General features: G+C 56.4%; 1 long non-coding RNA gene across 1 annotated transcript; it reads left to right on the forward strand.

Annotated features, from left to right (window-relative positions):
- Positions 1 to 1,280: 1,280 nt before the first annotated feature.
- On the forward strand, positions 1,281 to 5,972 carry LOC111764749 (uncharacterized). Its single transcript, XR_002797283.2, has 2 exons — positions 1,281 to 1,566; positions 4,146 to 5,972. It is a non-coding gene; the product is annotated as an uncharacterized lncRNA (long non-coding RNA).
- The last annotated feature ends 4,827 nt before the right edge of the window (positions 5,973 to 10,799 follow it).

Raw genomic sequence — 10,799 nt, forward strand, 5'->3', positions numbered from 1 at the left:
CCAGCCGCCACCGCGTGCCCACTGAGCCAGCAGCATAGGAAACAAGCCAGTCTAGGTACTATATGCAAAGTGGGGTTAAGCACAGGGAATTCGGTGCTCGTAAGATCATGGGGGAGAGGGGAGGTCAGCCTGAGCAGCAGGAGTCAGGAGACTCCCAATGGAACTGTTGAGTTCAAGGACACACAAACCTGCCACCGCGTTGCAGCCCAGGGATGGAGAATCGCTGCAGCCAATGCAGCCACCCCAACTAGCACTGACGCCCGCCCCGGCACTGGTGAGCAGGCGCTGAAACACCGAGTCCAGGTGCCACAGCCACCTTCCCACAGCCTGCAGCCAGCAGATACAGGGACAGGAGGGCTCCCCCCACCATCTTCCAAACACTGCACGAGTGCACCTCTTTGGTGAAAGCTCATGCACTCCAGCTGCCAGGGGTCTGAGAAGTGTGGGTTTGGGGCTTTCTGGCCTCCACCATACAGAGAGGCACATGGAAGGAGGTACGCATGGGTGCTGAGAGCCAGTGGCCCGTGCCCACCGCAGATGAGCGAGACGGAGTGTGCTGGATCAGCCCCTTCGCTCCGGGGCTGGGGCCGGGGGTGCAGGATCCTCTGTTCTCTGGGGACCATGGGAAGATTTGGTCTCATCTCTCCAGTGTGTGTCCTCTGGGTTATTTCCTCTTCTATGGCTTTGCCACCTCTGGAGCCGCCGAGGACCCCATGAGCCTCTGGCCACTCAACAGGCTGACGTCCCTCCTGCTAGAAAGTGAAAAGTGAGGGGGTGAGACAGGTCCCCGTTACTACCCCATCCCTTCACTCACCCCGAGGCATGTGACCAAAGAGGCAGCCTTCCTTACGAAGCGTTGGAGCAATGATAAAAGGGCATGACCCCATCCGAGAGAAAAAGGCTCAAATTCCAACTACCTGGGACTCTCCCTTGAGTTGCACTGAAGACTGGGGTCTTTCCGAGGAAGGTCCCCCCCCTTCCCAGCTGCTCCCTCTCCCTCAGGCATCCCCCCAAGCCTCAGGAAACCCGCTCGCTCCCCGCATCCTTCTCCCTCCACGTTCCTCCGTAAGATGCCCCAGGTCCTGCCACCCTAAACAGCACCCCACTCTTCAGAGGGATGGAGAGTGGAGGAAGAGGAGACAAGTCCTCGCTGCCTACCCCGTGAGCACTGACGGGGTGGGGTGGAGGAGACGGTGGTGCCAAGGGCGGGACGGGTGTCCTCGGAATTGCCACTAGAGGGAGCCACAGCCCCGCAGGCCCTCCGCGGGGGACTGGAGCCCGGGGACAGCCGAGCCTGGGCTGTCCACCGAGGTGGAGGACAGAGCGTTTCCTCCGTCCCGCCCGTCCTGCGCCCGGGCTCGGCGGGGCCCATTCTGTCCTCATGTCTTCCTGGCCTCCCAGGGCCTGCTGCAATCAGCGAGAGAAGGCTCTGGACGCGTGACCTTCTTTGATTCAGAGGTGCTCTAGGGAGAAATGAGGGGCCTTTCCAACTGCCCTTCCACACTCTGAGAGCATGTTTGAGAGACGTTTCAGCTGAGGCGGGGGGCAACCCACCCCCATGCGTAGGTAAGTAGGTAGGGGCTGGAAAGGGCTGGGCCAGCGCGGGGAAGAGAGAGGCCAGAGCGGGGAGCTCAGAGGGAGCACGGCATGGGCGGCCCGTGTGACCTGCGCCCCAGGCCCACCTCCCCAGGCTTCCCCTGTGGACGGAGAGTGGGAAAGAAAAGCACGGGCGTGCCCCTGCCTTCACCCGCTCCTGGATGGGGAAGGCGCCGCGCTCCTCAGTCTAGCCACGGCGGAGGGTCTGGCCGGCTTTGCTAACCCTGGCTGCCCCCCTCTTCTTGGTGACTTCCCTGATTTTATTTCAGGTGTACGTACCTCCCCAAGCAGCCCTGTGGGTGGCCCATGCCCACGCCCACCCCCGCGCCAGCTGTGTGATCAGAGTGGAGCTATGACCCCATCTGGGCCAAGGAGAGTTTCGCTGTGGGCTTCTTGGAAAGTGGCTTTCTCATCCTCCCACCGGAGCCTCCCAAACCAGCCCTCCTTCCCAGAGCGGGAAGTCCCAGCTGAGGGAGCTGCTGCACCTCTGCAGACCGCACGGGGTGCCAGCCTAAAGCTGAGGGCACCCCAGGCCTGCCTGCAGGGAGCCCACAGATCCCCAGGTCAAACCAGCCCTGGCCCACCCTTGCTCTCCACCTGCCAGCTAGCTGAGCTAGTAAATCCCCGTCTCAGCTTAACCCAGTGTGAGCGAGGTGTTTCCTCGCAGTTAGCTGAAAGCCCCCTGCTAACCCAGGGCTCCTCGCAGGCAGCGCCCCCAGCGGCCGGGGCTGCCCCTGAGCTAGGTCCAGAGCACAGACAAAGGAAACAGAGAGAGGCCAACAAAAGCCACGGGAGCGCGTGCTACGGCAGCGCCACCACGCAGGCAGGCTCATGGGTCCCGGGCTGGGGCTGCCACAAAGCCCCGCGCCAGAGCAGGGTTTGCACTGAGCCTGGGGTGATGCAGGAAAACGAGGTCGGGGGCGTTGCAGGACCACGGGAGCCCAGGAATGAAGCTAGGAGAGAGTTTGCACGGTCAGGAAGCTGCCCCGAGCTGGTGTGGCTGGAATGGAGGGTACCTGCGGGGACCAAATGAGAGCTGAGCACAGACTGGGGGTGAGGGCATAAGCCAGGTTAAGGGGACTAGACTCGGGAGCCGATGCGGCTCAGTGGTCGAGCACCTGCCTCCCACATACAAGGTCCCAGTTCAGTCCCTGGCCCCGGTACCTCAAAAAAAAAAAAAAAGGAGGGAAGCGGATTTGGCTCAATGGATAGAGTCCACCGACCATACAGGAGGTCCAGGGTCCAAACCCAGGGCCCCCTGACCTATGTGGTGAGCTGGCCCATGCGCAGTGCTAATGTGCACAAGGAGTGCCGCCCCGCCCAAAAAAAGGACACATTCCTGGTGCCGCTGACAAGAATGCAGACACAGAAGAACACACAGCAAATAGACAGAGAGCAGACAATGGGGGCGGGGAGGGGAGTAGAGAGAAATAAATTTTAAAAATAAAAAAAATTTTTTTAAAGGGAGAGTAGACTATCCAGAAGGAAAGGACAGTCAGAGAGGGGTTTTCAGCAACGATGTGATCACAGAGCAACACTGCAATAGAATTGTCTGTCCGCAATGGTGGAAATGTTCTGTATCTGCAATGCCCAATATGGTAAACCACAAGCCACATTTGGCTCCTGAGCTCTTTTTATTTTTATTTTTTTTTTAGGAGGTACTAGGAATTGAACCTGGGACCTTGTACATGGGAAGCGGGCGCTCACCTACTGAGCTATACCCACTCCCCTCCTGAGTTCTTGAAGTGTGGGACACGAGCCTGAGGACTGAATTTTTTATTTGATTTTAATTAATTTAAACGTAAATAGCCACAGGTGGCTAGCGGTTACTGTATGGGATGCACACTCTAGAGAAAGGACTGGAAGGGAGAAGATTTGGAAGCAGGGACACCAGTTAGGAGGTGATGGGAATGGTGCAGGGAAGAGATGCTGAGGGCCAGACGTGAGAAGCAAGGAAATGGAGAGGAAGGCCTGGACGTTAGAGATTGTTAGTAACCAGAGCGGGGACGTCGTGGTGACCACCAAAGGCGAGGAGGGGAAGAGGGAGGGTGCAGGAGACCCCTCAGGTGTCTGTCCTGGAGGCTGGATGCTTGATGTAGCATCACTAGGAGACCCAGGATGGACAGGCTCAGAGGGGATGAGTTCAACACTGGACATGAGGTTCCCCCAGAATCCAGGTGGGGGCACCTGCTCACAGCTCTGCACGTGGCTCTGGTGCTCAGAAGGCAATTAAAGCTGGAGATACAGGTTGTCCATCATCAGAGGCCACAAATTGGCCGCTCGTGGCTTACACCATTTTTTTAATGGAACCCGTATTTTTAACAGAAGGATTTATAGAAGAACTGGGATTTCTATCTCCTCTTGAAAAATAAGAGGATCTGACGACATCAGTCTTGAATTCCCTGAGGCCACGGTCACCTAGAGAGGCACACAGAGTTCATCTGTGTCCGCCAGCCATTGGGGACCCTGGATTTGACAGCCCCTACTAGTACTTTTGGTAGTTATGGTTGATTGTTTCAAGATGTACAACAATCCCTCCCATCCCACAGGCGCCTCTACAATGTGACTTTGTCCCTCCTCTCCTCGAGAGGCACTGGCTGTTTCCCCTCCCCTTGATTCCAGGAGGGCCCGGGACTTGCTTCGACCAAGAGAATACAGCAGAAGTGGCACCGAGCCACTGCTTGGGATCCAGCCGCCATGTGAGGAAGCTCGGGCTAGACGGCAGAACTGGAGTCCACAAGGAGAATAAGAGGCCCCTGTCCATCCCAGCCACCCCCACCGAGGCACCGAACACGGCAGCGATGAGCCTAGTAAGGTATTATCAACGCCTCAGCCAACCTCCCCAGAGCCAGCAAACCAGGCCTTGAGGCTCCCCGTTTGACCCCCCCACCACCCCATCCGGGCCCCTCAGCCAACAGCCCAGGCCACTGACCAATCTCTGGGTGAGTTCACTTTAAGCAACCAAGCTGCTGGACTGCCATAGAGATTGAACAAATCACAGCAAACAGAATAGCTCTGCAAGGAATGGGCATTCTTGTGACAACCATGCTGAAGGACACCAGCCAAGGCCGACTGCATTGCCAGAACCACAGAGTACGTTGAACTTTCGGTAAATAGTTGTGGCAAAATTGAAATCCTGGGACCACGTCTGCATCCTGTGTAAAATTTTTGAACATATTTGGACATTGCTCCATATAGAGATTTGTTCCATGCAAGTTAGTAGTTCCAAAATGTGTGTTTGGTTTTTGTGTTGCTTTTTTTTTAATCACTCTTTGGGGAAAAAAGTGAATTTAAATTTAGTAATGTGGCATTACAATCCTTGGAAATAAAATTAATTTTATACTGTTGTTCTGACAAAGCAGGAAAGATGCATTATCTGAAATGTCATGACCTAATTTTTTTCCCAAAGTTTTCTCTTCCAAAGGAAAGGTTTTAAAACAATGTTTCCCAAAGTATGTTTGTTGGAATGGTAGTCCCACGAGATGCTCCTTAAAAGGGGGGAAGACGGGGAGGGAGGGAGAAGGAGGGAAAAATAATTATTTGCTTGGAAATCCCCTGTCCTTCTTGCGATGTTTAATTTCATGTATCATCTTGGTGGGTTATGGTGTTCAACTGTTTGGTCGAGCACTGGCCTGCTTGTTACTGTGAGGGATGGGATTTGCATCTATAATCAATTTATTGCATCTACCATCAACTAATTGCAGCTACAATCAACAAGGGATATTGCCCTCAACAACATGGGATATCTCCTCACGCAATCACTTAGGGGTCATAAAAGGCAGAACTCAGGATTTCAGAGGTCAGAAGATTTTTGGCCTCAGCTTCAGCATTGGTTCCTGCCAGAATTGCCAGCCAGCCAGCTTCCCCCGGGGAATTCAGACGAAGGACTTCAATATCATCTTTATCAGTTTCCAGCTTGCACCCAGCCCTGCAGTCATGTGACTAATATATATCCTATTGGTTCTCCTTCTCTGCAGAACCCTAACAGCCTGGCTTTTGGACTCATCATCATATTGGCACAGTAATGTCTATTAGAAGAACTGCAGTACAGAAATCTATTTAACTTTGCTTAACGTAATTCCTAAACGTATTGGACCGAGGAACCCTTTTTTTCCAAGTGTACCACCCCTTGAAATCCCTTGGGGAGAGCAGATCGTGGAACCCACTTTGAGAAACACTGCCCTAGCCTCTGGGGGAGGGGAGGTGGGACCACATCCCCTGCTCTCTGTCCAGTGGTTTGGAAATATTCATCACCTTTTCAATTGACAAAGGATGAAATATTGTTTCTACTTTGTAATTCAGGTCCCCTACAATTCCTGTAACATTTGGTATGTGATAAAGGCATTTTAAATAAAATGATACTTTCAAACTCGGGACTCAGTGGCAGCGAGCTGCTCTTGACCAGGCCCCTGTGTGGCTGAAGGAGGAGTGGACCCCTCAGCCTCTGCTGTGCACTCACAGGGACAGCAGCACAAGGTTCAAATTTTCAGCCAGCTCCCCGGCTGGTGTCCCTCCCCTCTTCACCCAGCCTACACACTGGGAAGCTTTGCTGATCTTTTTTTTTGCAAATCCATAAAGAGTGGTGTCTCAAGAATTGACAGTATCGAAAGCCCTTTGGAGTTACTTGATTTCCTCCCCAATGAGCATGACGTCTCTAAATCTCCTTACCATCCTCCTTAAACTTTGCTCCCATTTCTCCAAATCTTCTGTTCATACCAGCAGTATATCATATGATCAACCCTCCAATGCACTTTCATTAGGTTCTAGCACATAGCTGGGAGCAAACACATTTTTTGCTCCAGGAAGCTAAAGAATGTGTTTATCGTTTCTCTCTCCTCCCCTCCCTGTTGTCATAGCAGAGATGTAGGGGATGATGCTGTTCGTTCAAAAATATATTTCCTGGGAGCAGATGTAGCTCGAACGTTTGGGTGCCTGCTTCCCATGTACAAGATCCTGGGTTTGATCCCCAATACTGCTTAAAAATATATTTTTTTTTTCCTAACAACCGTCTGTGTGTGGTGAACAGCAAAAATCCATATCTTGATGGAGCTGACATTTGAGCAGATGGCCCTGACAGAGAAGTTTCCAGCTAATGTGGTAGCTCTTATAATAAAAGCCATTCCAAGAAGGAGTCAAAGCCACCTTTAGCTGGGTTATTATTTTGCAAGAAAGAGGCTCAAAGTCATGAAAATAGGATGACTGTCAACCTCAAATGCAAAGCAGCTCTCGTGGGGTGAGGGCTTTACCGTCAGGTGGCGCAGGAGGAGAGAGACTGGGAGGGAAAGACAGCGCTCCAGTCCCCCTGAGCAACCGCCCGCCCTGGGGGGCTCCGGGAACAGGAGAGGCCCAGGCCAGCAGACCTGCGTGGGGGTGACTGTGAGAGTAGCACAGAAGGGACAGTGGAGGAAAAATAGGGGGCCTCAGCGGCTCGAAGGCGGGAGCTGGTTGAGCCAAGTCCCCCTGCGCAGTTTCATTTGACCCTTCACTGAAGTACACCTTGAGCCTCCAGTGAAGTTCAGTGTCCACAGGGCCAGGGAGAGAAGCCAGCAGGGTGGGGGACAGTACTCAAGAAGAAGCTGCCGCACGCGCTCGCCACCTGTGCATTCCTGGAGAAAATCACGGGCCACCAGGCAGCTCCGGAGGCTGGCGCGCCTCCCCTCGCCCGGCGCTGCCTCCCATTCCCCAGGTCGTGGGCCTCCGTCGTTCCGCTGTACTCTCCCGGTCTGGCAGAGCTCCTTCTTCAGAGGCTTCCTGGGAAAACACACACAAGAGGTCGATTTTCTGGCTCTCCGCGGAGGACGCGCTTCTGCTGCAGCCTCTCCGGAGGCCCCCGTGCGCCCCAGCCAGGCCCGGGAGCCCAGGTCTCTGAGCGCCTCCCTGCTGGGCCCAGGCGGCGTCTCCTCGGAGCTGTCACCACAGTGCCCTCCCCTCCATCCCAGCGCCCAGGGCCTCCTAGACACGCAGCCTAGACACACAGCAGGCTGCAAACCCAGGCTCCGAGCCCGCGTCGTTCCGCTGCGAGGATGCTTCTCCCCCAGATAGCTCTGGAGCTCTCTGACCAGGCCTGGCTCAGATGTCACCTTCTCAGCGACACCTGCCGATGGCTCCACCTTCCCCCACACTCGCCCTGCACCCGTCCTGCTTGGCTTTTCTCCGAGGCACCTGCTACCCTCCGATAGAATCTCTTGTAAATTCCTTGCAGGGTCTCTCCTCTGCCTCACCTCACAAGCGCACACTCCGCAAGGGCGGGGACCTCGCTGTGCTTCGTTCAGTCACTGAATGACCAAGTGAAGTGAAGCCTCTGGTGCCTCCACATGCACCCGAGACCCGGTGCTGGCGGCCAGCCGCCCTCTCCCTCCCGCTCCTGGTACCTTCGGTTAAAGACGGGCCCGCAATGCCCTGAAGGCAGTGCCTGTGCCTTCCACCCGCGCCCTTGAACTTCGGCAGTGCCTGCAGCAGGCCCATCCGGATCAGCCCTGGACCTGGCTATGCTGGGTGCCGACATCTCCAGAAGCTGGAAACCCGGGCCAGGGGGCAGCATCGCTCGCCCACGGGAGGGGCCGGAGGTGAGCCAGGCAGGACGGGAGCCGGCGCCGGAGCAGAGGCCAGGCCACCCGGCCCGGGACTGCGGCTGCGCCGTCGTCAGGCAAGCGGGTGTCCCGCCGGGTGAGGGCTGCCCGCGGGCGGACCAGCCGGCGCGCAGGGCAGGGGCCGGCCAGAGAGCTTCAGCTCCGTCCTCCCCTCCCAGGGCCTCTGCAGACGACAACCCTTCATTTACTCCACACGTGTCTGCTGCGCACCCACTATGTGCCAGGCACGACGGGGGACACTGGAGAGACGCACTCGTGAGCATGGGCACCGTCCCTGTTCTCACAGACTCTGCATGACATCAGAGAGCAGACTCTGACCACGTGGCTAAACCCAAAGGGGCACCCCCAGGGCGCAGTGGGGGTGCTGGCAGGGACCCCAGTTCTCTGGTGGGGTCAGGAAAGGCTTCTGTGACAGAGGGACCTCTCAGACCCGAGGGGAAGGGCAGTGGGGTAAAGGGCGGGGACAGGCACAGCGTGTGCAAAGGCACAGAGGCAGAGGGCCGGGGCAGGGGGCGCAGACGCCCAATCCAGAAGAGGAGCAGGCCCCGGACGGAAACACAGCCCCGGAACACGGGAAGACTTGGACTCCAGCCCGTGAACAATGGGAAGCCTGGGCCGGCAGAGGTATAAATAGTGGCTTGAAAAACTAATCCTTTTTAAAAGGCCACTGTGGTGGCAGCGTGGAGAACAGGTGGGCCGAGAAGCTCCAGGGGACACGGGGACAGGAGGGCAGCGGTGGTGTCTCCGTGAGGATGGCGGCGGGGAGATAGAACAGAGGTTTCTAAGAGTAGAATGGGCCGAGCCAGTGAGGGACGGGCTGTGGAAGGGGACAAGGACAGGTGCTGGGGAAGAGGCTGTACCGTTCACCGAGAACATGGCAAGAGATGATGCGCCTGAGAGAACAGCCACTCTTCGCCAGGAGCCTCGTGCCCTGGCCCAGCCTTCCTCCCTGACCCCATCTCTTAGCACCAATCTCTCACGCATTAAGCTGCTGCTACACTACTCCCTTTAGGTCCCTCAGACATGCCAAGTTCATTCCCACCACAGGACCTTTGCACCTGCTGTTCCTCTGAGGGAACACTCTGCCCCAGACCTTTGCCTGGTGGCTCCTTCCCATGGTCAGGTCTCAACTCAGATGTTACCTCCTCAGAGTCCTTCCCTGACCAACTTAACCTAAAGTCACCCCACAAGTCACTCCGTCCCACCATCTTGATTTTCTGCATAGCACAATCACGATCTGAAATTACCGCCTTTGTTTTTACACTTTCATCAAATGTCCCTTCCCACCAGATTGTGGGTTCTGTGAGAGCCAGGGACCACTCTGTCTTGTTTACAATTATTCTCCAGTGCCTAGAACAGTGGCTACAGCTGCCCATAAATATCTCGAGAATGGAAGAATGCACTACCAAAGGAATGAATGAACGTGGCGGTCTGAAGACAAGTTAGGCTGGTGCTGAAAATTCCAGAGCCGTGGAGAGAGACAGCCATTCGAGTGCGGGGAGAGGGTGTGTGCACCCTGGACCAGGGAGCAGGGTAAGAGGACGGCTTCGGGCTGAGCCGAGGAGGAGGGCCGGCAACGGGCTCCCAGAGGGACAGGGGGACAGGGCGGACCAAGTCTTTGCCAAGGGCACGGAGCTGGGGCCAGGGAGCCTGAAGCCAGCAGGTGCTCCAGAGCCCAGGCTCCCAAACTCCATCAACTCATTGGAATTCCGCAAAGTGGGACTCGGCATCAGCCCATTTCACTAACGAGGGCCAGAATCTTACAGAGTAAGTGGCAGATCCAGGATTCGAGCCCAGACAGCACCATTCTGGAGCCCACGCTCTCAGCCCCTCCCCTCCACAGCGCGGCTCTTCTGGGGCTGACCAAGAAGTCAAGGGGAGAGCCGTGAGGAGGGAGGGAGGGACCAGCAAGGCGCTAAGTGGCCAGCACGGCTGATGAGACGAGCAGTCACCCCAGGGCTGGTCAGCTGAGAGGGGTGGAAGCCAGGCTGGAGCAGCGAGGGTGGAGGCGAGGAGGTGGGGGCGTAAGCGCAGGGAACTCTTTTTAGAAGTTCGGCCGAAAAGATGAAGTGAGACATAGGACAGGAACTGGAGGAGGCAGTGGGTGCAGACGCGGATTATTTTAAGGTGGAAAAAAACCTGAGCAAGTTTCCAGGCTGCAGCTCGCTGGAATGCAGGAGGATGGATAGTCAGCAGCACGGGCCTGGGAAAGGAGCAGTGCAGAGGTGGAGGGTGCATCCTCAGAGGGAGGAGACGGTCCTCTCCTGGGCAGCCGTGGGGGGCCCCAGTACCCAAAAAGGTGGGCTTGTGGGTCTGAGGCCTGAGGTGGAGGGAGACCTCATCTGCTGGCTTCTCTCTCCTGTGATAAGTGAGAGGTGAGGGCACCGGGGCAGGGGGCAGGGGAGGCGAGCAGGTCAGAGGCTCCAGAGCGGGTGGTCTGAAGGAGGGCGGGCCAGCTGGTGCCATGGGCAGGGGGCTGGTGACCGTCCCTGGTGCCATCTGCCCTGGCACTGGGCAGCCGGGTGCGAGCTCAGAGGGCATAGCTGCCGTCCCTCGGGACTGAGGAGTGGTGGAAGGAGTTACCTCGGCTACAGGCAGGACAGCGATGAGGTG

The sequence above is a fragment of the Dasypus novemcinctus genome, chromosome 12, assembly GCF_030445035.2.
Source record: "Dasypus novemcinctus isolate mDasNov1 chromosome 12, mDasNov1.1.hap2, whole genome shotgun sequence".
NCBI classification, from domain to species: domain Eukaryota; kingdom Metazoa; phylum Chordata; class Mammalia; order Cingulata; family Dasypodidae; genus Dasypus; species Dasypus novemcinctus.